Source organism: Sus scrofa, chromosome 7 (genome assembly GCF_000003025.6).
Source record: "Sus scrofa isolate TJ Tabasco breed Duroc chromosome 7, Sscrofa11.1, whole genome shotgun sequence".
NCBI classification, from domain to species: domain Eukaryota; kingdom Metazoa; phylum Chordata; class Mammalia; order Artiodactyla; family Suidae; genus Sus; species Sus scrofa.
In genome coordinates, this window is record NC_010449.5 from 45,416,671 (window position 1) to 45,437,998 (window position 21,328).

The following is a 21,328-nucleotide window of genomic DNA, read 5'->3' on the forward strand; positions in this document are numbered from 1 at the left end:
GCCGCAAGTGTGGCGCTAAAAAAACAAAAAAAAAATATGTTTAGCTTATGTCGCTCATTTGATGCTTTGTTAGAAATCTGTGTAGAGTACTATTTTCAGCAATATGTGACTTATCTCCTCCAATTAGGTTAACAATTTTTTATAAGACTTTCAAATATCCCCACACAGCCGTGTTGTTCATTGTCCTTTTAGCACCTGCTTTTGGTAACTGTGATTTCAGCTAGTCTTCAGCTACAGCTCTGATTAGACCCCTAGCCTTGGAACCTCCATATGCCTCAGGAGGGGCCCCAGAAAAGACAAAAAAAAAAAAGACAAAAAAAAAAAAGAAAAAGAAAAAGAAAATTACTATGTCCTCATTATACATCCATTGACATTTATTTCTTGTCATCTCTGCCAGTGAGCTGAACCAGTTTTTAGCTTGCTGCCCCAAGTGAAAATACTCCTAACCCACATCCACTGCCTGCCATCAGAGAGAAGAGAGAGACTCTATTTCCTCCTAGCTGCTGAAGAGGAAATTATTATTATTATTATTATTTTTTAGGGCTGCACCTGTGGCACATGGAATTTCCCAGGCTAGGGGTCTAACTGAAGCTGTAGCTGCTGGCCTACACCAGAGCTGCAGCAACGCCAGGTCCGAGTCAAGTCTGCAAACTACACCACAGCTCACGGCAATGCCGGATCCTTAACCCACTCAGCGAGGCCAGGGATCAAACCTACGTCATGGTTCCTAGTCGGATTCATTTCCACTGCACCACAGCAGGAGCTCCTCCGGAAGAGGAAATTCTTGAAAATACCTCCCCCTCCCCTTGGCTGTCATGCCACCTGAAGCTCTGGAGAGCAGCTACCCAGTGGCCCCATTTACTGCAGCCTCAAGGGGTTACCCACTGAAACAGAGGCTGTGTCTTACTGTCCAGGTCTCTCTTCTGATTTGAAAGACCTGTGGCCCACCTGCAGAAAGTACAACCTCAAGTAGGCCATTCGGCTTTCTGCTCTCCTGTTATACCTGTCCCCATGCCATTGCCCTTCTCCCTCAGCCCACACCTGAGGCCACATGGGGTGTGTTCTTTGTGACCAACCCACAGAGGAGAGAAAAAGCTGGCTTGGTACGTGGATGCAGAATGAAAATGGACTGCCTATACTACACCCACAGGGGTGGCCTTAACTGATGGAGGGGAGTAGAAATCTTTCTAATTGATGGTCCACCTTGCCATCCACTGTGGGTGGATTCTAAGGGAACAGGGACATTGTCTGACTCCATCAACTCTGTATTCCCAGTTCTAGAAAGTTACTCACAGAGTACTCAAAAATACTTGCTGAAAAAAATGTCAACTCAACAATATTGGTTGAGAACATATTCAAACTCAGGAAAATCATAAATATTTGGTGGCTTTAATAAGCCTTTCATTAATTTTGTGCCTGGCACCCCAGTGCAGAAACTGGGAGATGTGCAGAGTGTGTTTAAAAAAAAAAAAAGCACTTTGGGTAGATGTTGAGTCTTTACTTGATAAGATAATTTATGTATAAAGAGCCAAGATTGGAGAGGAATCACAGTGAAGATATCCAGATACAGGAACATGGTGAAAAAAGTGGGTATTACCTGACACGCTTTTCTACTCATATTTCCATAACTCTAAACATTTTAAGGTTTTTTAAATTTATTTTTGAGGTAGATGCACAGACTGTCCTTATACTTCTGTTAGGAAGACAATTACTTCATTATTTCATTGGGTTAGCCCAGTATAACCCAAGCATTTACAGATATTTACTGAAATGAATTTAGTTCAGTAAATGTACAGAAAAGAAAATACAGCATGTAGCTTAAATCAGGTCTTGGTGTGTTTATGTTTTTCTTTTTGCTTTTTAGGGCCACACCCACAGCATATGGAAGTTCCCAGGCTAGGTGTTGAATCTGAGCTGCAGCTGCCGGCCTACACCACAGTCACAGAAATGCCAGGATCCAAACCAAGTCTGTGACCTACACCACAGCTCACGGCAATACTGGAACCTTAATCCACTGAGTGAGGCCAGGGATCAAACCCGCAACCTCATGATTACTAGTCAGATTCGTTTCCGCTGCGCCACAGTGGGAACTCTAGGTCTTAGTGTGTTTAGATTAGATTGTTTTATTAGTGGCAAATATGTGCAATAGTTCATAGCCTATTAGCTTATACTGTGGATAATGTACACATGCATATGTACAGCCCTGGTTCTTGCAAAACTTCTGTTCAAAATTCCTTAGGTACCAATGAAACCATGATCCAGCAAACATGATGCTCAGTATTTACCTCAATGAGCTGAAAATCTATGTCTACACAAATACCTGCGCACACATATTTATAGCAGCTTTATTCATCATTACCAAAACTGAAGCAAACAAATGACTATGCTACCTAAGACAACCTATCTCTATCAAATAACCAATCGTGTTTTTCACAGAACTAGAGCAAATTTTTTTTTTTTTTTTATTTTCTAAGAAACAAAAGACTCCAACTAGCCAACAACACAACTATCTAGAATGCAGGCAGATACTCTCTCTTTTTCCTTTCCCCTTAGGCCAATCCTTAGTCTATGCTTTTTTTTTTTTTTTTAAACTAGTATCTACAACCTACTACAAGTGGTGGTTGCTGGCTCAGTGTCCATTCTCTGCATAGTTTTCCCTTCCTCTTTACTAACAGAACTTCAGCTTGTTCAGAGAAGCAATATGTCTAGCTTTCTCAGATAACTTTGCATCTAGATAGCTGTCTGGCCTTGTCCAGGCTCATGAAATATAAGCCGAATCAGAAGTCGCAGAGTGGCAACCTCAGAAAGCTGTTAATGAAACAAACTCTGATGGTATGCTATGTTTTACTTTCTGCCGAGAATGCATTGCCGTGTCTAGAGTCAGAGTGAATCTCTTGTGTCCAAGGGAGTGACAACAGCCACATGTAAGAGTAGTGGAGCAAAAACCAGAAGAATTCTGGCTATTTTACCAGCCTTGGACTGCCTATCTTGACACCACTTATTATGTGGAAAAATTTTAAAAAGTAAGCCAAAGTATTGAGTTTTTGTTTCATGCAGCAAATATGATCTCTAATTAGGAGTTCTCATTGTGGCTCAGTGGTAATGAACCTGACTAGTGTCCATGAGGCCTCAATCAGGGTGAAGATCCGGTGTTGCCATGGGCTGTGGTGTAGGTTGACGATGCAGTTCAGATCTCACGTTGCTGTGGCTATGGTGTAGCCTGGCAGCTGTAGCTCCAATTAGACCCCCAGCCTAGGGAACCTCCATATGCTTCGGGTGTGGCCCCAAAAAGCCAAAAAGCCAAAAAAAAAAAAAAAAAAGTACAATCTCTAATTGACACAGGATTTACTAGATCTTTCTTCCCAGGCAGCTGCACATTCTCTGTTGCTCTTGTCCCTGGAGAGAGATGGTTGCCCATGTAGCTGCTGTTTATTTTATCTCAGTTGATGGGAATAGCCCAGATTGAACTCAAATCTCTCAGACTCAAGGTGAGCTTTATTTATTTATTTATTTATTTCCTTTTTAGGGCCACAGCCATGGCATATTGAGGTCCCCAGAATAGGGCTCAAATTGGAGCTGCAGCTGCTGGCCTATACCACACCCACAGCAGTGCTGGATCCAAGCCGAATCTTCGGCCTACACCACAGCTCATGGCAATGCCAGATCCTTAACCCACTGAGCAAGGCCAGGGATCGAATCCGCAACCTCATGGTTCCTAGTTAGATTCGTTCTGCTGAGCCACGATGGAAACTCCAAGGTGAACTTTACTAGGTAAAAAATCTGACTAGTTTCACTGGTCCAAGCAACTATGTGGAGGGACAGGTTAACTTATGCAAATACGGCTGTCAGAGCCTAACACTGAAGGATTTCAGAGGAAAGGGTTCCTCCTGAAAGAAGAAGATAATCTGATCATGTGAATTGCTATCGCTTTGTTTAGATTCAGTGACTTCAACCTCAGCATTTGACTCTCTTATAATCACTCCTACAGTAGATGCTCAGATACAATTGTGCCTGAGGATTTAAGTTCTCCTGAACAGGGAGCAGTTGTGGGTGGAAAGAATGCTTTTGGATATTGAGTTGCGATCAGATATGTATATAGAGGGCCCTTGATTTGGCATCCAATTTTCAGAATTTCTGTGTGCGTGCGTGTGTGTGTGTGTGTGTGTGTGTGTGTGTTCTAATTTCTACATAAATGGGAGCCGACTTCAGTCAAGACACTGTTGATACCTTCTGATGTGTACCACCTACATGCAAGGTTTGGAAGATACTAGCCACAATAAACATGGAGTCTGCCCTTTCACACTTCTAACTTACCTAGGGAGGCAGGCTGTGCACATAAAAGTAATTCATTCCTAAAATTCCAGTTTTTCTGCCCCCAAAATATGATTTAGATCATAGATGTTTTAAGAGATTAGAGAAAAAAAGAAAAGATGGATCCTTGTCGTTAAAATTTGTTTGAAAATGACAAATCAAGTTCAATCCCAAGGTGAAGTCTATATTATAATTAGACAACAGAAAGCTAATGGAAATGTTCTCCATTCAACCTCAAAGTTAGTGTCTGGCAGGATACATTTAAACACTAATGTAGGAGTTCCCATCATGGCGCAGAGGTTAACAAATCCGACTAGGAACCATGAGGTTGTGGGTTCAATCCCTGGCCCTGCTCAGTGGATTAAGGATCCGGCGTTGCCATGAGCTGTGGAGTAGGTCGCAGATGTGGCTTGGATCTGGCATTGCTGTTGGCTGTGGTTTGGCCGGCGGCTACAGCTCCGATTTGATCCCTAGCCTAGGAACCTCCATATGCCACAGGTGTGGCCCTAGATAAGACTAAATAAGTAAGTAAATAAATAAATAAATAAACACTAATGTAAGAAGGAGTAACTCATCAAACTCTTTTGTAGTATAGAATGGAATGGAGCCTGGTAGTCTGCAACTATTTGGCACCACTGTCATACCTGAGCATAGGCCTGACGATCTATACGTGCTGTCTATGTCTCTGTTAAAGAAAATGATGTCACCTGTCAGATACACTTCCCAATAAGTCAGGGTCTCCTGGACTTATTCTGTGAGATGTATTCTCTATGTCTGATGTTTCCAGGAAAATTATAGTGCTAGCTACTTGACAGCTCATTTTGATATATTTCAAAGACAACTTTTTCTTTTAGAATCCAAAGACAATAATCTCACTATTTTCATCAAAATTTTGACAGACATGCTGTGAGAATCATTGTCTGCAATTTGCAATATCCTTCAGAATATTGTATCCCCCGTCCCCTAGTCATATCTTATTCACACATTCGGCCAATATTTGTTGAGTGGTTAATAAATACCAGTCATAGTCCTAGGCACAAGGAATATGGAAGGGAAAAGACGAATAAGGGGCCCTTACTTTATGGACTTTACAGGGTCTTTTAAATAACTCCAAATGTAAAAAATTCTATGAAAGAGAACATGCACAGTCTGTGATGGGGTGACTTAAAGCTAGTCTCATGGCCCTTTCCCCATAATCCAAATTTGAAGTGCTAGACTGTCAATCTTTGAAACCATCTCTGGAAAGATAAGATCCGAAAATGCTAAATTCCAAGAGCATCTCTGTTTTGGGGAGTGGCGACTTGGGTGCTTGCCAGCATCACACCAAAAATAAATAAACAACGAGATACATTTATATGCAGCTGTATTGAAAATTGTATTCCATATGTGACAGCATATTATTAAAACAGAGAAACCATAGTCTCCATCTGCCTGTTGAGATGCACAGCGTCACTCTTTTCCCTGTAATGTTAGACTTTATTGCATTTGTCGGCAGCATATTCTATTTTAATATTGGATAAATAGGTACGGGAGGAATTGTTTCAAGCTACAATCCTGTACTGATTCAGCTGCTCACCTCCGTTCTGAAGCACATGCTCTATCTTCAAACTAATATTCCCCCCCAAAAAAGAAAAATCAATTTTAAAAGACTGTGAAAATGTGTTTATTTTTCTACCCTCAGGATTAAAAAAGCTGAGAAATGATTAATAATAATTTGTCTAGAAAGATAATGCAGACATTTTAGGGGGGTAGTGATTTTGCATCTTTAATTTCCATCGGTTCTAACATTTTATCATTAAAACTGCATGAATAGAGAGAGCGAGATAAAAGAAAACGAGCAAGGTAGTGATACTTCATATCTCTTAGGCAGCATTTCCTATGTTTCTGATTTCTACGTTGTCTGACCCCATTTCAGTCAATTTTCCATAGCCTGCCTGTCTCATATCCGCTGAGGGAACACGCTAGTGCTGTGTTTATGCTAATTTTATGCTCTCTGAGTTGTGTCTGTTATTCAAAGCAGTTGAAGCAGTTATTGCCAGTAATCTTATTTCTCCGGGAGCCCCAGGGCAGACGAGGCCTCAAAATCAGGCCTGCAGACCGAGGCAAAGCCATCACAGCCTGCTGGTAAATGGCAGTTCTTTCCCTCCGAATCTGATATCAGTTACTTCGCAAACACAGTAATAAAATGAAACAAATCAGATTTTCAAGTAAATAAACCAGACTTCAGTGGGAAGCAACAATGGTCAGGGCAACAGGAGTTTAATAAGTGATACATAGGCGGAAATACAAAAGCACGATGGCCTCTTCCTCTACCTTCTTTATTTTAAAGCGACCTCCCCAACACTGGAAAAAGAAGGTTGCTTTTAACCCCAGAACAAGAAGAGGGGAGGAAAATCAAGTCAAACCAGCAGTAAAGTTGATGTGGGCTTTCTCTTATCTAGAATCAAGCCACAATCCTGAAAATTGTATTATTTGCTCTTGAAGAGTGGCTAGGGATAGAAACAAAAGATTCACAAAGACAAATGGACTTGCCCATTCTCCTCACCCATTAAAACTAACAGCCTTTAAAAAACTGAACAAAATGGAAACAAAGTTAACCAGTGCAGTTGCCTGATGAGGGGATATTCCTCCTCCAGTAACACAGGGTAACATGAGAGTTTTGATGCAGCAAGAGCGATGATCAAGATCCCATTGCCACAAGGAAGAAGGATCATCTATTTTGGGCAGCTTTTTGTTTCCAGTATGTTCTTAACTTTGTTCATTCTAAGCTACTTCCCCACTCCACCCACCTCCACCAGGATCACTCAGTGATAACAATATCACTGTTATTGTTATTGCTGTAAACAATGAAATGGCTGTCCAACAATAAAAAACAAAACAAGGAGTGTCTAAATCTACATGAGTAGTGTGACAAAATTCTTCCAGAAACCAGGGGTGTATATCTTTGATGAATTTGGATCCAGTGTTATGTTGATCAACTTAAGATGCATGCATGTTATTTTTCTTGAATCTGCAACAACTTGCCCCAGTTCTGCCCAATGGGTCATTCATTCATTCATTTGGCCAACATTGACTAAAAGCCTACTTTATACCAGGCACTGTGATAGGAACAAGGAATACAGACTCAGATTCCAGAGGGGGAGGAATTATACAGTATTAGAACTCTGTTCATCCACCGAACCACTGCGAGTAAGGGGGAGGCATGTTAGAGACACCATGGAGACACACAGAAGCACTGGTATTTGGAAATGGGTTTTTTGAGAAGGTGACTTCCAAGTTGAATTTTGTGCGGAAGACTAGAAATTGACAAGTCAGTAAAGAAAAAGAAAGTATTTTCTAACTAGAGGACAAAATGTGTTCATTTGGAGACTATCAAGCCAGTCAATATGAATAGGGCAACGTTCAAAGAGTTGATGGGAAAAAATCTGGGAAACTAGATGTATGAAAGACCTAGTATATGAATTATTCATTTATTTATTTTTTGCTTTTTAGGGCCACACCTGTTGCATATGGAAGTTTGCAGGCTAGGGGTCGAACGGGCGTTACAGTTGCCAATCTACACCACAGCCACAGCCACAGCAACATGGGATCCGAGACACATCTGCAGCCTACACCACAGCTCACGGCAACGCCAGATCCCTGACCCACTGAGCAAGGTCAGGGATCAAACCTGGATCCTCATGGATACTAATCAGTCTTGGTTCCATTGTGCCACAATGGGAACGCCAAGACCTCGTATATGAATTATAAAGTCCCCACTGCTAGTGCATGTAAGGGTTTTAACGAGGGTAATAATCATTTTAGAATTCAGCTCTATAAGGATCACTTTTCTAGAAGTACAGAAGATGGAAAAGAGATGTTTCCCTGAAAATAAAGTGGCTGGAGGTATTTTAAAAATGAAAAGAAAAAGAATAAAAGAAAAGGTAAGACATAATGGAATCAGAGAAAAGCAGTAAGGGGAGCAGTGGATGGATGAGATATTTATGGTGAAGTTGTCTGGTTCAACGTGGCATCTTGAGCACATGATTTTATCTCTGATTCTTTTAGAAAGAACATTAAAATGATGGGGAAGTAAAGAGAGAAATATTCAAGCCCTCACATAAACAAAGATAATAGCAAAGGAGAGGACAACAGATGAAAAATGTCAAGGAAATATTGAAATGGAAAGCGGATGAATGCGTATGACTGAATGAGCAGAGCAAAAAAGCCAAAACCTAACTTTTGTGGGGAAATCCAGTGGACTTGATACCTGCCGTAGGAAGCCCCACAGATCTAGGAGATGGAGGCACAGGTGTACCTCTGAGGTGAGCTGTGGTATGTGGTTGAAATGAGGAGGATTGTTTGTATGTAAAGGAAGAATTAGGTCCTTAGATTCTTTTCCAAATTCTAACAGACTACAGGGAGTTTACTCGCAAGAGAAGTTGAATCAGAGAAAGTTTGGTTCAGGCATATTTAAGTGGATGGAATAAAAAGCTGCATTCTAGATACCGAGGATTTCCTAGCGCTCTTTTCCTGTTTAACTCTCAGAACAATAGCATCTGCACTTACAAATCCCAGGGAAAGATCAGTGGGGTTTGTTTTTAGAGAATCTGAGTGCATTCAAAAGGAAAGAAAAAAACAGATGCTAATGGGCGGGGTCTTCGATACAATAGTCAAATCACAGACTGATCAACCTATAGTGAGTCCCACTGGACTCACCAGTGCACACAGGGCTTCTAGTCACCTTCATAGTGCCACGTTTTAAATAGAAATGCACAGGCAAAGATTTCTGGAATGTCAAGGTAGACCTGTAAATGCCAAAACAAAGTGAATAATATAATTTGAAGGAAAAAACAAACTGAAGAAAAATGTGTGTGAGAGAGAAAGCATATGTATATGATGTATATATATACACACTATCATATATATGATATATATATGATATATTATCCTAGGAGAACAAAAAAAGGGAGATATTACTTTATTACTTCATGAAACAAGAGCAGGATATAAGTAAGAAATACTCTAAGAATAAAAGATTCCCTGGACATTAAAAATGTGAGAGCAGAATTTATTTTAAAAATTTAATAGTGCAAAGATTAAAGGTATACTAGAGGAACTCTCTCAGAAAATAGAAAAAAAAAACAAGAAGACGGATTTTCTAAAGGCAATAAAATTAAAGAATTCATGTTAGCTGTTTGAATATTTATCAAATGGAAATACCTAGCAAAAAGGACAGAGAAAATAGAGGGAAAGAAATCATCAAGAAAATAATTTAAGAGGGTTTCTCAGACCTTAAATTCATGAGTTTCCAGATTGAAAGTGTCTCAGTGTCTAGCCTAACAAATGGGGGAAAAGATGCACACTAATACATTTCAGAGTAATACTGATGAAGAATCGATTTTTTAAAAGCTTCTGAAAAGATAAAGAAAGTGAGAATTAGAAGAACATGAAGTTCGAAACTTTAACAGTGACAGCTAGAAGACAATAGTTCAATAACTTCAAAATCCTGAGAAGTGATTTCCGATCTAGAATTCTATACCCATTAAAAATATACTCTGGAGTTCCCACTGTGGCATAGAGGGTTAAGAATCTCACTGCAGCAGCTCAGGTTGTTGTGGAGGCTCAGGCTTGAAGCCCAGCCCAGTGCAGTGGATTAAATGATCCAGCATGGTGGCAGCAGCAGCGTAGTCACAGCTGCAGCTTGGATTCAATCCCTGGCCCAGGAATTTCCATATGCCATGGGTATGGCCCAAAGATAGATAAATAAGTAGATAAATAGATAGGGATAGAGATATAATCTATACATCTTAAGTGTGAGTGTAGAATAAACATATTTTGAGTCATGTGAGATCTCAGAAAACTGACCTCTCCATACATCCTCAGAAAGTGATTAGAGAATGTGCTTCACCAAAACAAAGGATTAAACCAAAAAAGGGAAACAGCAGAGGCAATAGTTATCATCATTCCAGGGTAATAGTGCAGATATGTTGCAAGGACTATAGCAGTGTAGATGTACAGAATAATTGTATATAATTGTCATAGTAAGGTAGTAAGTCCCCTGTTAACTTAGTCTGAAATCAAATTTACCTCTGTGCACAGGTTTATTCTGCCAAATAAAGTAGATTTAATAATATTTTTTTATTAATATATGTGTCAAAGTCTTAGTGACATTAGTTTTTTAAAAGTAAGAGGGTTCTAGAAGTAGGTATAGGTTAGGTTTGAAGACATATGTTGCTAAAGGCTCCACTCTGACTCCCACCCCCAAGTACAGTGAAATGAAAAATATACTGAATATTTATTGAGTGTTCAATCATCCAAGGACGTGGTACTCATGACCTTTGTAAATGGGAGTAGATGAAGGCTTCAGAAATGATGAGTTACTTTTTGAAGGTATGTACTAATGAGTTAGTTCTTAGAAAAGAGTTTGAATGTGAGTAGTAAACTTTTAATAAAAGTTGTTAATCCTCATGGTTTTGTTTCTTTGTTTCTTTCAGGGCCGTACCAACAGCATATGGAAGTTCCCAGGCTAGGGGTTGAATCAGAGATACAGCTGCTGGCCTACACCACAGCCACAGACAGCAACGTGGGATCCAAGCCACGTCTTCGACCTACACTTCAGCTCACTGCAACACCAGATCCTTAACCCACTGAGCCAGACCAGGGGTAAAACCCATATCCTCATGGATACTAGCTGATTCTTTTCCACTGCACCACAACAGGAACTCCTAATCCTCATTTTTGAAACAGGAGGAATTATCTTAATTTGACTCTGAAAATAAACATAGGCTCATGTGCTAATGGTCTAAAAGATTTAAAAATAGATATTTTTAAAAATTAAATAGTTTTGGAGTTCCTGTTGTGGCTCAGTGTAAACAAATCTGACTAGTATCCATGAGGACACAGGTTTGATCCCTGGCCTTGCTCAGTGGGTTGAGAATTCGGCCTTGCTGTGAGCTATGGTGTAGGCTGCAGATGCAGCTTGCATCCTGAGTTGCTGTAGCTGTGGTGTAGGCTGGCAGCTGTAGCTCCAATTCAACCCCCATCCTGGGAACTTCCATATGCCATGGGTGTAGCCCTAAAAAAGACAAAAAAAAAAAAAAAAAAAAAGAAAAAAGAAAAATAATTAGTTTTAAGAATCCATAAAATGAAATCCATTTTCTTGCCTTTTAAAATTTAGTTTATCTAAAAATGATTACATCATAAAATTAACCTTTGTGTACAGTTCTCTGAATTTCAACCCACATATGTATTTGTATAACCATTATCACAATCAGGATACAGAATAATTCCATCACTCCAAAAAGCTTCCTCTTGTTCTCTCTTTTTAGTTGCATCCTCTCCCACCCAAACGGCCAACAAATACTGACTGTTCTCCATCACCACTGGTCTTCAGGATGGCATAAAAATGGAATTAGAGAGCCTGTGACCTTTTGAGACTGGCCTCTTTCATTCAGCATTATGGCTCTGAGACCCTTCCGCGTCACATGTGTTAATAGTTGATTCCTTTTTTTCCTCCCCCCTGAGTGGTATTCTGTTGTTTGGATGTACCATAGTTTGTTTATTCATTCATTCAAGGACATTTTTTCCCCCCAATTTGGGGCATTTATGAACAGAGTTGTTATGAACATTCAGGTACAGATTTTTGTGTGTCTTCATTTCTTTAGGGTCAATATCCTAAGGGGAATTGTTGGGTTGTATGGTGACTATATATTTATTTTTAGAAGAAACTGCCAAGTCTTTTCCATAGTGCATGAACTGTTTTATATTCCCTCCCATAGTGTAGGAGATCTCCTCCACATCTTCATCAGCACTTGGTATTCATCAGCACTAGCATTTTTTAAATTTTAGCTATCTGAAGGGATGGTTTAGATAAAACCATGTTCAGATAAAACCATGGTGGTTTTTAGTTAGCATTTCACTAGTGACTAAGGTAGAGGAACTTTTCATGTTGTTATTTATCATCTCTTTGTCCTTTTTTGAAGTGTCCAATTAAGCCCTTTTCTCAGTTTTAAATTAGGCTGTTTGTTTTACTAGTGAAGAGTTTAAGCCCTCTTTTTTTGTATTCTGAAAATAAGTCTGTGTTTAGACATGTGTCAGGCAAACATTTTTTTTGTCAATCTGCAGTTGTCTTTTAATTATTTTAATAGAGTCTTTCATAGAGCAATTTTTAAAATTTTTATGTAGTCGTCCAATTTATCAATATTTTCTTTTACAAATTGTGCTCTTATTGTCATGTATAAGAAATGTTCCTCTAATTTAGGTCACGAAGATTTTCTCTTAAGTTTTCTTCCGTAGATATTATAAGTTAACATTTCATGTTTAGGTCTATAATCTATGTTGAGTTAAATTTTGTATAAGGTTAAAGTTCACTTTTTTTCGCCTTTAGATGCCCAGTTATGCCAATATAATTTGATGAAAACTCTATTATTTCTTGACTGACATATCTTTTTATGTTTCACAAAAGCAAATGACAATATATCTGTGAATCTATATCTGGATTCGCTAAAGTGTTCCATCAATTTATACGTCCACACTTTGACAATATTACTCTTGATCACCATAGCTTTATATTATAACAGTGCGATCCCTTCAACCTTCTTCTTCTTCTTCAAAGCTGTTTTAGTTCTTCTGGGCTTTTTTTTCCCCTTCCGTATACATTTTAGAATAATTTCATCTGTATCTATACAAAATATTTCTGAAGATTTTGATTGATATTGTGAGAAATCCGTATATTAACTTGAGGAGAATCAAGACTTTATGCTGAGAAATCTCCCAAACCAAGACTATCCTATATATCTTTAGTCAGGACTTTTAAAATTACTTTCATCAGCATTTTGTAGTTTTTAGCATGTAGCTTCTGTACATGGTAAGGTCAAATTATAGCTACAATTTTTTTGGTGGGGGAAGAGTTATTATAAATGTTTATTGGAAGAAGTCATCAATAAAACATGATCTTCAGTTGGCCTGGGCGACCAGAAACTCCTCACCCTCCTCTGTCCTTGGAACATATTGATGGAATTCAACCCACTATTCCTACAGCCAAAGCTGTGACCAGGACACAGCCTTGAGAGAGTAAGGCATTGTTGAGACCATCTGGTCTGACTGAACCCAGTTAAGGCCTCTATATAAACTTATAAGACACTGGTAGGCTAATGTGGAGATCCACGTGTCTGTAACCACTCAAGGCAAGCATTGCATGTCGTTTCCTTGCCTATTAAAGATGCCACCTGCATGGATTGTCTGCCTCTTTCTTGGGCCTCTCCTTGCCCTCTGTGTAGGGCAGCCATGTTCAGCTTTATACCTGGGAAATGCCTGAATTTTCAAACCAATGATATTATTGTTTTGGTTAAATTTTGTTTTCAAACTATACATTGATAATATGCAGAGTTATGGTTGATTTTTGTGTGCTGACCTTTTATCCTATGACCTTGTTAAATGCATTTATTAATCCTAGGAAATAATCTTTTGAAACTACCTGGGGGTTTAGTCTATAGGCAGTCACGTTTATAAGCAAAGAAACTGTTTTGTGTGTTCCTTTCCAATCTATGTGCATTTTACTTCTTTTTCTTGACTTATTTCATTGACTAATTAGAGTAGAAGTTTTAAGAGTGGAGACCTTTGTCTTGTTCCGGATATTAAGGGGTAAATCACTCAGTCTTTCACTACTATGTATAAAGTTTTCTGCAGGTTTTTTTTGGGGGGACGGTGGGGGCAAATCGTACCTGCGGCATATGGAGGTTCCTGGGCTAGGGGTCAAACTGGAGCTACAGCAGTGAGCCTACACTGCAACAACAGCAACACAGGATCTGACCCACATCTTCGACCTACACCACAGCTCACAGCAGTGCTGGACCCTTAACCCACTGAATGGGGCCAGGGATCAAACCCAAGTTCTCATGGGTACTAGTTGGGTTCGTTTCCTCTGAGCCACAATGGGAACTCCTGCAGGTTTTTTGTAGACACCCTTTATCAAGTGAAGATGTCCCCTTCCATTCTGAGATTAAAGCAAGTTTCTGTCATGAATAAAATTAGATTTTGTCAAATGCTTTTTTCTGCATCAAAGAATTTGATCACATACTTTCTCTTACTTATACATGGTGAAATTTGTTCATTTGTTTTTGAATATTCAACCAGCCTTGCATTCCCAGAACAATCCCAACTTGGTCATGGTGTGTTATTTTCTTTATATATTGCTAGATTTGATTTGCTAATACTTTAATCAATATTTTATTGAATATTTTCTCACCTATATGCATGAGTAGTATTGATCTGCCCTTTTCTTGTAATACTCTTATCTGGTTTTGGTATCAGAGTGATGCAGTTCTCATAAAATGAATTGGAAAGTACTCCCTCCTATTTTCTGAAAGGTATTTCCTAGAATTGTTATTATTTCTCTTTTAAATATTTGGTAGAAATGGCAGTGAAACCAGTCAGGCATGGAGGTGTCTTATTAAAGAGATTTAAAACAATAAATTCAATTTTATCGTTATTATAGGACTATTCAGGTTATCTTTTATCGTCTTGGTTTTTTTAGCATTTTTCCATTCTTCATTTTAGATAATTTCTATCGATGTATGTGTCTTCAAGTTCCCTCACTCCTTTGTCATCTCAATTCTGTTTGTAGCCCTTTGAGTAAGTTTTATCTTGGCTACTGTATTTTTACAACACAATATTTAGAGAAGGACCACACTGTTAATTATGAAGGTGACTTCTTTGGGATCACTTAGAGAACTTGAAATAAATGTCCTTCTCGTAACATGGAGGATTGGTGCCTGATTCATGCTTTGGAGAGCTAAAGTGGTATATGTCAACATCAGAACTGGCTTTCATTTGCAAAGTTGACAAGTATGTACCAGTACTTCCTATGTACCAGATATTGGCCACATGGGAGAGAGAGGTAGCTTGGAGCTTTTTAGTTCTACTTCCAAGAGTGAATACATTTTAACAAAGAGAGTCTGTGTAGTGTGAATATATGGAAAGTTAGGCACTAAAGAGGGAGTTGAGAGTCAGAGGAAATACATAACCCATGAGAAGGGTAATATAATTATGAGCAGGTTTCCCAAAGCAGAGGATTCTGAGGATCCAAGGTTTTTCCCATGTTAGGAACTGTAAACATTCTGAGATGTCGCCTTTTTACAAGTTAGAGAGTACGCTGTCCTCATTTTCATGGATGCTGGCCAGAGACAAAAGACTCCTGAATCAGAAACCAAGGGCTTACCACCCACAGTACCCAGAAAATCATTTTATCACACTAGTTCTTCAAGTCCCAGTTTCTACAGAGTTACAGAAAGTCAGGTGACAGCTACATGAGCAGTGGTTTGCATTACAGAAAAGCCCTGAACTCAAGGATTCTAAATCTTCTATCCTGGACAGAACACATGCCTACTGTTTTCTCTGAAAGGAGACACCTTCCCTATTTTCCAAGGCTGTTCACTATATATACACCCTTGGAAAGATAATCTAGAGCAATGGCAGTCAGTACCTCTGCTCATCAGATGTTCAGAAACAGTAGAGACCCACCAACAATTGTCTTCCAACAACCACAAAAAAAAAAAACAAAAAACAAAACCAGCTTTAAAACTCTGCCCAGGAGCTTCCTGTTGGCCTAGTGTTTAAGGATCTGGCATTGTCACTGCTGTGGAGTGGATTCAATCCCTGGCCTTAGGAAATTCTGCATGCTGCAGGCACAGACCAAAAAAAAAAAAAAAAAAAAAATCTACTCAAAGGGAGTGGCCCAGGGAGGGTAAAAATCAACTTTTAATGATACCTTCTACCAGGCCAATGGGTTCTTTCTTTCTTTCTTACTTTTTTCTTCCTTTTTTCTTTCTTGCCTTCTTTCCTTCCTTCTTTCTTTCTTCCTTTCTTTTTTCTTTTTTTTTTTTTTGTCTTTTTAGGGCTGCACCCACAGCATATGGAGGTTCCCAGGCTAGGGGTGGAATTGGAGCTACAGCTGCTGGCCTACACCACAGCCACAGCAATGCAGGGTCTAAGCCTCATCTGTGACCTATACCACAGCTCCTGGCAACACCGGATCCTTAACCCACTGAACAAGGCCAGGGATCGAACCTGCAACCTCATGGTTCCTAGTTGGATTTGTTTCTGCTGCACCTCATCAGGAACTCCTCTTCCTTCCTTTCTTTTCTTTCTTTTTTTTTTTTTTTCCTGCACTTGTGGCTTGTGGAACTTCCCCAGCCAGAGATCAAACCCCCACTGAAGTTGTAGCTAAGCCATATCCTCAACCCACTGTGCCACAAAGGAACATTTCAATGGGTACTTTCTTATTTTTTTTCCAAAGTACCACTTTGGACCCAGCAGATAGAAGAGGGAAGGATGAGCAGAGTAAGAAAGCAGAAGCCAAGCCCACAGGCAAACGGTCTGTCAGTGCAAGCCAGCTGGAGATGGGGAGACTCGCGCTTTCCCTTGAAGTTGAAGTGTTGGCCTGCATCTGGAATGGGACACTTACAATTTTTGAATAAAAGCTACATTTTGTACCATAAAGTACTTGTGGAAGGAGAAGAAAGCCATGAGTTCTGCTGAATTTTCAGCTAGTGGTAGGGGAAGGTTGTCTCCAGCCTATAAAATTTAAAAGGGTGCTGAAAGGTAAACATGAGTTACCTTTTTACCACATTTCAAGCTGTTCCATTTATTGGTTACAATAATAATGATGATTACCTTTCATTGAATGTTTTCATCCTTCAGGTAAGTTCTTTTTCCTTTACATAGGTTAATTTATAAAAATCCACATGGCAGTGGCCACTCTTTTTTTTTTTTTTTTAGTGCTGCACCCATGGCATATGGAGGTTCCCAGGCTAGGGTCAAATCAGAGCTGTAGCCGCTGGCCTGCACCACAGCTCATGGCAATGCCAGATCCTTAACCACTGAGCGAGCCCAGGGATCAAACCTGCATCTTCATGGATACTAGTTGGGTTCGTTAACTGCTGAGCCACAATGGGAACTCCCAGTAGTGGCCACTCTTCTGCCTATTTAAAGGAAAAGAAAAGTAAGACATAGAGAGGTTAAGAAACTTGTCTGAGGTTGCGAGCTGGTGAGTGGTGAAGATTCAAAGCCCAGTTGTTGACTCCAGAATCTTCCTTTCTAAACAGTAAGCTGATTATAGAACCTGCCTCTATGAGGTTAAGCATATGTGTAAAAGAAAACAACTGAAGATGGGGAAGGAAGGAAGTTTCTTTATGGTTGAAATCCATATTCGATTTTAGAAATACTCTAATGATTTTTGAAAACCGTCTAGTCTTCAAGTCCTGGTTTTCAAGTCAAGAGATCCAAATTTATTCAACTCGAAGAGCAGATAAGAATTATGAATTTTTACATTGTCCCTTTGCTTCTTCATGGAATTTAATGATTTAATCTACACAGATTTTTTTTCCATATCTCTAAACAAGGGTACTAATGAGGGAGAATTTTTTTTTTTTTTTTTTTTTTTGGTGCACCCAGGGCATGCCAAAGTTCCTTGACCAGGGATTGAACCCTCACCACAGCAGTAGGACTAGAGCCACAGCAGTGACAATACTGGATCCTTAACCTACTGAACCACCAGGGAACTTGGGGAGAGAATTCTTAAGTTCCTTATAATTCTCTAAGTCCAATCTATAAAGGCAGTCAAGACCCCTATTACCTCAAAAATCTATAGGCAAAGGGATAGAAATGTACTTACAGGAATGTGACTGAAATAGAGAAAGCATTCAGTTGCATAAATAGATGGTATAAATGTATTACGTTGTAGAATGAAGAAGTTGGCACAGTTTCAAGAAAGAATAAAATATACTTTAGTTGAGATACGATCCTGTCCCAAATGGATATCACTTTGGAAATACATTTGGCTAATAAAATTCATGACATTTTCCTCCAGAAATAAATTTGGGAACATGTTGAAAGTTGAACACATAAGTCAAAAAGACGAAAGTGAGCATTTAAAAGGCCCAAAGTTCTGCAGCCTTGAGGAAGGTGTGAGAACACCCAGGTCTGTCTGTGGTGGAACAAGGTGGGTCATGATGTCTGCCATTCACTTTGGAGGAGCTAATCTTTTCTTTTCTTTTCTTTCTTTCTTTCTTTTTTTTTTTTTTGGTCTTTTTAGGACCACACCTACAGCATATGGAGGTTCCCAGGCTAGGGGTCGAATTGGAGCTATAGCTGCTGGCCTACACCACAGCCACAGCAACACAGGATCTGAGCTGTGTCTGTGACCTACACCACAGCTCATGGTAATGCCGGATCCTTAACCCACTGAGCAAGGCCAGGGATTGAACCTGCAACATCATGGTTCCTAGTTGGATTTTTTTCTGCTGTGCCATGATGGGAACTCCCTGGAGGAGCTAGTTTTGAGAATGACTTGAGTTCCCTTTAACCAAAGCATCAGTGTCTTGGGAGGTTCTTGGTCTTCAAGTCAAGAGATCCAAATTTATTCAACTCAAAACTGTCTCCAATATCACTTGTGTTATGCAAATCACTTTACAATTCTGAGTTTCAGTATTCTCCAAGGGCAAAAAATAATAACAAGGCTCTCACTAATTATAACAATAAAATACTTCACATTGTATAACATGGGGTTAATAATAGACTACCTGTTGAACAGAATTGTGTTTTACAGTGGATTGGTTTGGCTATTGTGATTCACAAGGCTTTTAAAATTCACCCATGTATTTCCGTTTGTAGAATATAAAGTGGTGCTGTACTTTTTTTTTTTTTTTTTTTAATGACTGCTCTTGAGGCATATGGAAATTCCTGGGCCAGGGATTGAATCCTAGTGCGGATGCAACCTACACTGTAACAATGGTAGTAACACCAGATCTTTTAACCCACTATGCCAGGTTGGGGATAAAACCTGAGCCTCTGCAGTGACCCAAGCCAGTGCAGTTGGATTCTTAACCCACTGCACCACAGTGAGAACTCTGACACTGTACTTTATAAGAACATACTTTCCTAAGGCTATTTATATGGCATTTAACTATATTCCACCAAAATACCTGTATGCAAAAGAAAGTATAAACTATCTTGTGTCCTACCAAAAAGGCAGTCAAGTTGAATGATAGTCATCATAATAATGTTTTTAAGATGTATGACCTTTCATTAACTCTACTACCTTGTTCACCTGAAAAATGGGAATAAAACTATACCATCACTGTATTTTCCTCATTGCAAAATATTTTTATCATTAAAAGATATAATTATTATTTTTACAATTGTCCATGCAAGGCAATTTATTTTTCAAGAAGACTTTATACTTGTCATTTCTCCTTTAACGTGCATATTCTGTTTCAAGAAACTTAATAAGTTTTTCAGTATTTATATAAACATTTAGAAAAAGTAACAAAAAAAAAAGGAAAAAGAAAAAGTAACAAGAAAAAAAATCACAGGGGCAATCAAATTATCACCAGCAGCTGTGACCTGTTGCATTCAGTGCTAAAAATACAATATAGGCTTCTTGAACCAAATGTTCAGGCATTTAAAACCCTTCTTTTCTCTTTTCTTGTGATTCAAAAGAAGTTACAGAGTAAAAGCCCTATGCAGAATACAAATGTGTTTTCTACCATGTAGAAAAGAATCATTTTAACCCATCTCCAGTTAGCTCTTACACTTTTGAATTATGAGGCCTCTCAATTCTCAAAACACAAATTCCAGAGTTCCCCTGTGGCACAGCAGAAACAAATCCAACTAGGAACAATGAGGTTGCAGGTTTGATCCCTGACCTCCCTCAGTTGGGTTAAGGATCTGGCGTTGCTGTGAGCTGTGGTGTAGGTCACAGACACAGCTCGGATGCTGTTTTGCTGCGGCTGTGGTGTAGGCCAGTGGCCATAGCTCCAATTGGACCCCTAGCCTGGGAACCTCCATATGCTGTGGGTGTGGCCCTAAAAAGCAAGCAAAGGAACAAAACGAATTCCATCTCCTAGAGGTGATGTCAAGTGTTTCATACTGTGCGGTTTCTTTTTCTCTGCTCTATTATATATCACTCTTAAAAAGTTGCCATTGGAGATTGCCTTACTGCACAACAATTGGAATAAACTGTTACAGTGTTTCATGAATGATCTTTTAACCAAGCACGATCAATGGAAAGCTCAGATTTGTGCTAATTGTCTGTTTTATTTGAAAATCATAATTTATTTGATTTGAAAACCATAGTTTTGTAGAGCAGAAATTGATACTACATTGAAAATCAACTGTAATTTAAAAGAATTTAGAAAATAAAAAAAGTGAAAAAATGGAAACAAAAAAATAAAATCAGTGAGATAACCGGCAAAATTTAAATAAGATCTACATATTATAAAATTTTGTGTTGATTTCCCAGTTTTAATAATTGTACTGAGTTATGATTTTTAATGCTTGTATTATGAAAGATATTAACACATGTAGAAACTGATCGAAGGTTACACTTGTACTGTTTTCGCCACAGTTGTGCAAATCTGAAATCATTTCAAAATACAAATTTTTGTGTACTCTTAAAAGAACATAATTTCAAAAGCAGGTTATCACAATTCATTTAGATAGTTTGATTTATATACACACATACAATTTACATTGTGCTTCTTACAAAAATATTTCATGAAGCTAGAGAGTCCTCCAATGAGAGAGAAATCAAGCTCTGTTTCATTCTCCATTTGCAATAGGTTCTGTCCTTTCCCCTAAATATATCCTTAAATCAGCTTACTTACAGCCTATACGTGGTAAACGAGCCAAGTTTCATACAAAGGGTTCTGGGTATAATGAATGATGCTCCAGTCTTTAATTAGAGCATTTTCTTCATTCTCATAATGGGGAAGGGGTGAAAGCCGAGAGAGTTTAAAAAATGAGGTGTAAGGAAAGAAACATATTTGAGAGAGAAATAATGAAGACTTCCACAGATTGCTCTCTCACGGAAAATGCAAACAACATTGGGAAAACATGAGAAAACTTGTCTTCCTTTGTTTTAGTTGAAATGAATGATAATTTCTTTTTCTGGCTGTCATTGGGTAGGGGAACCTTAATGCTTTATTCTATAGAATTGGAGAAGTGGTATTGTTCCTTTCTGGTTCCCTATAACAAT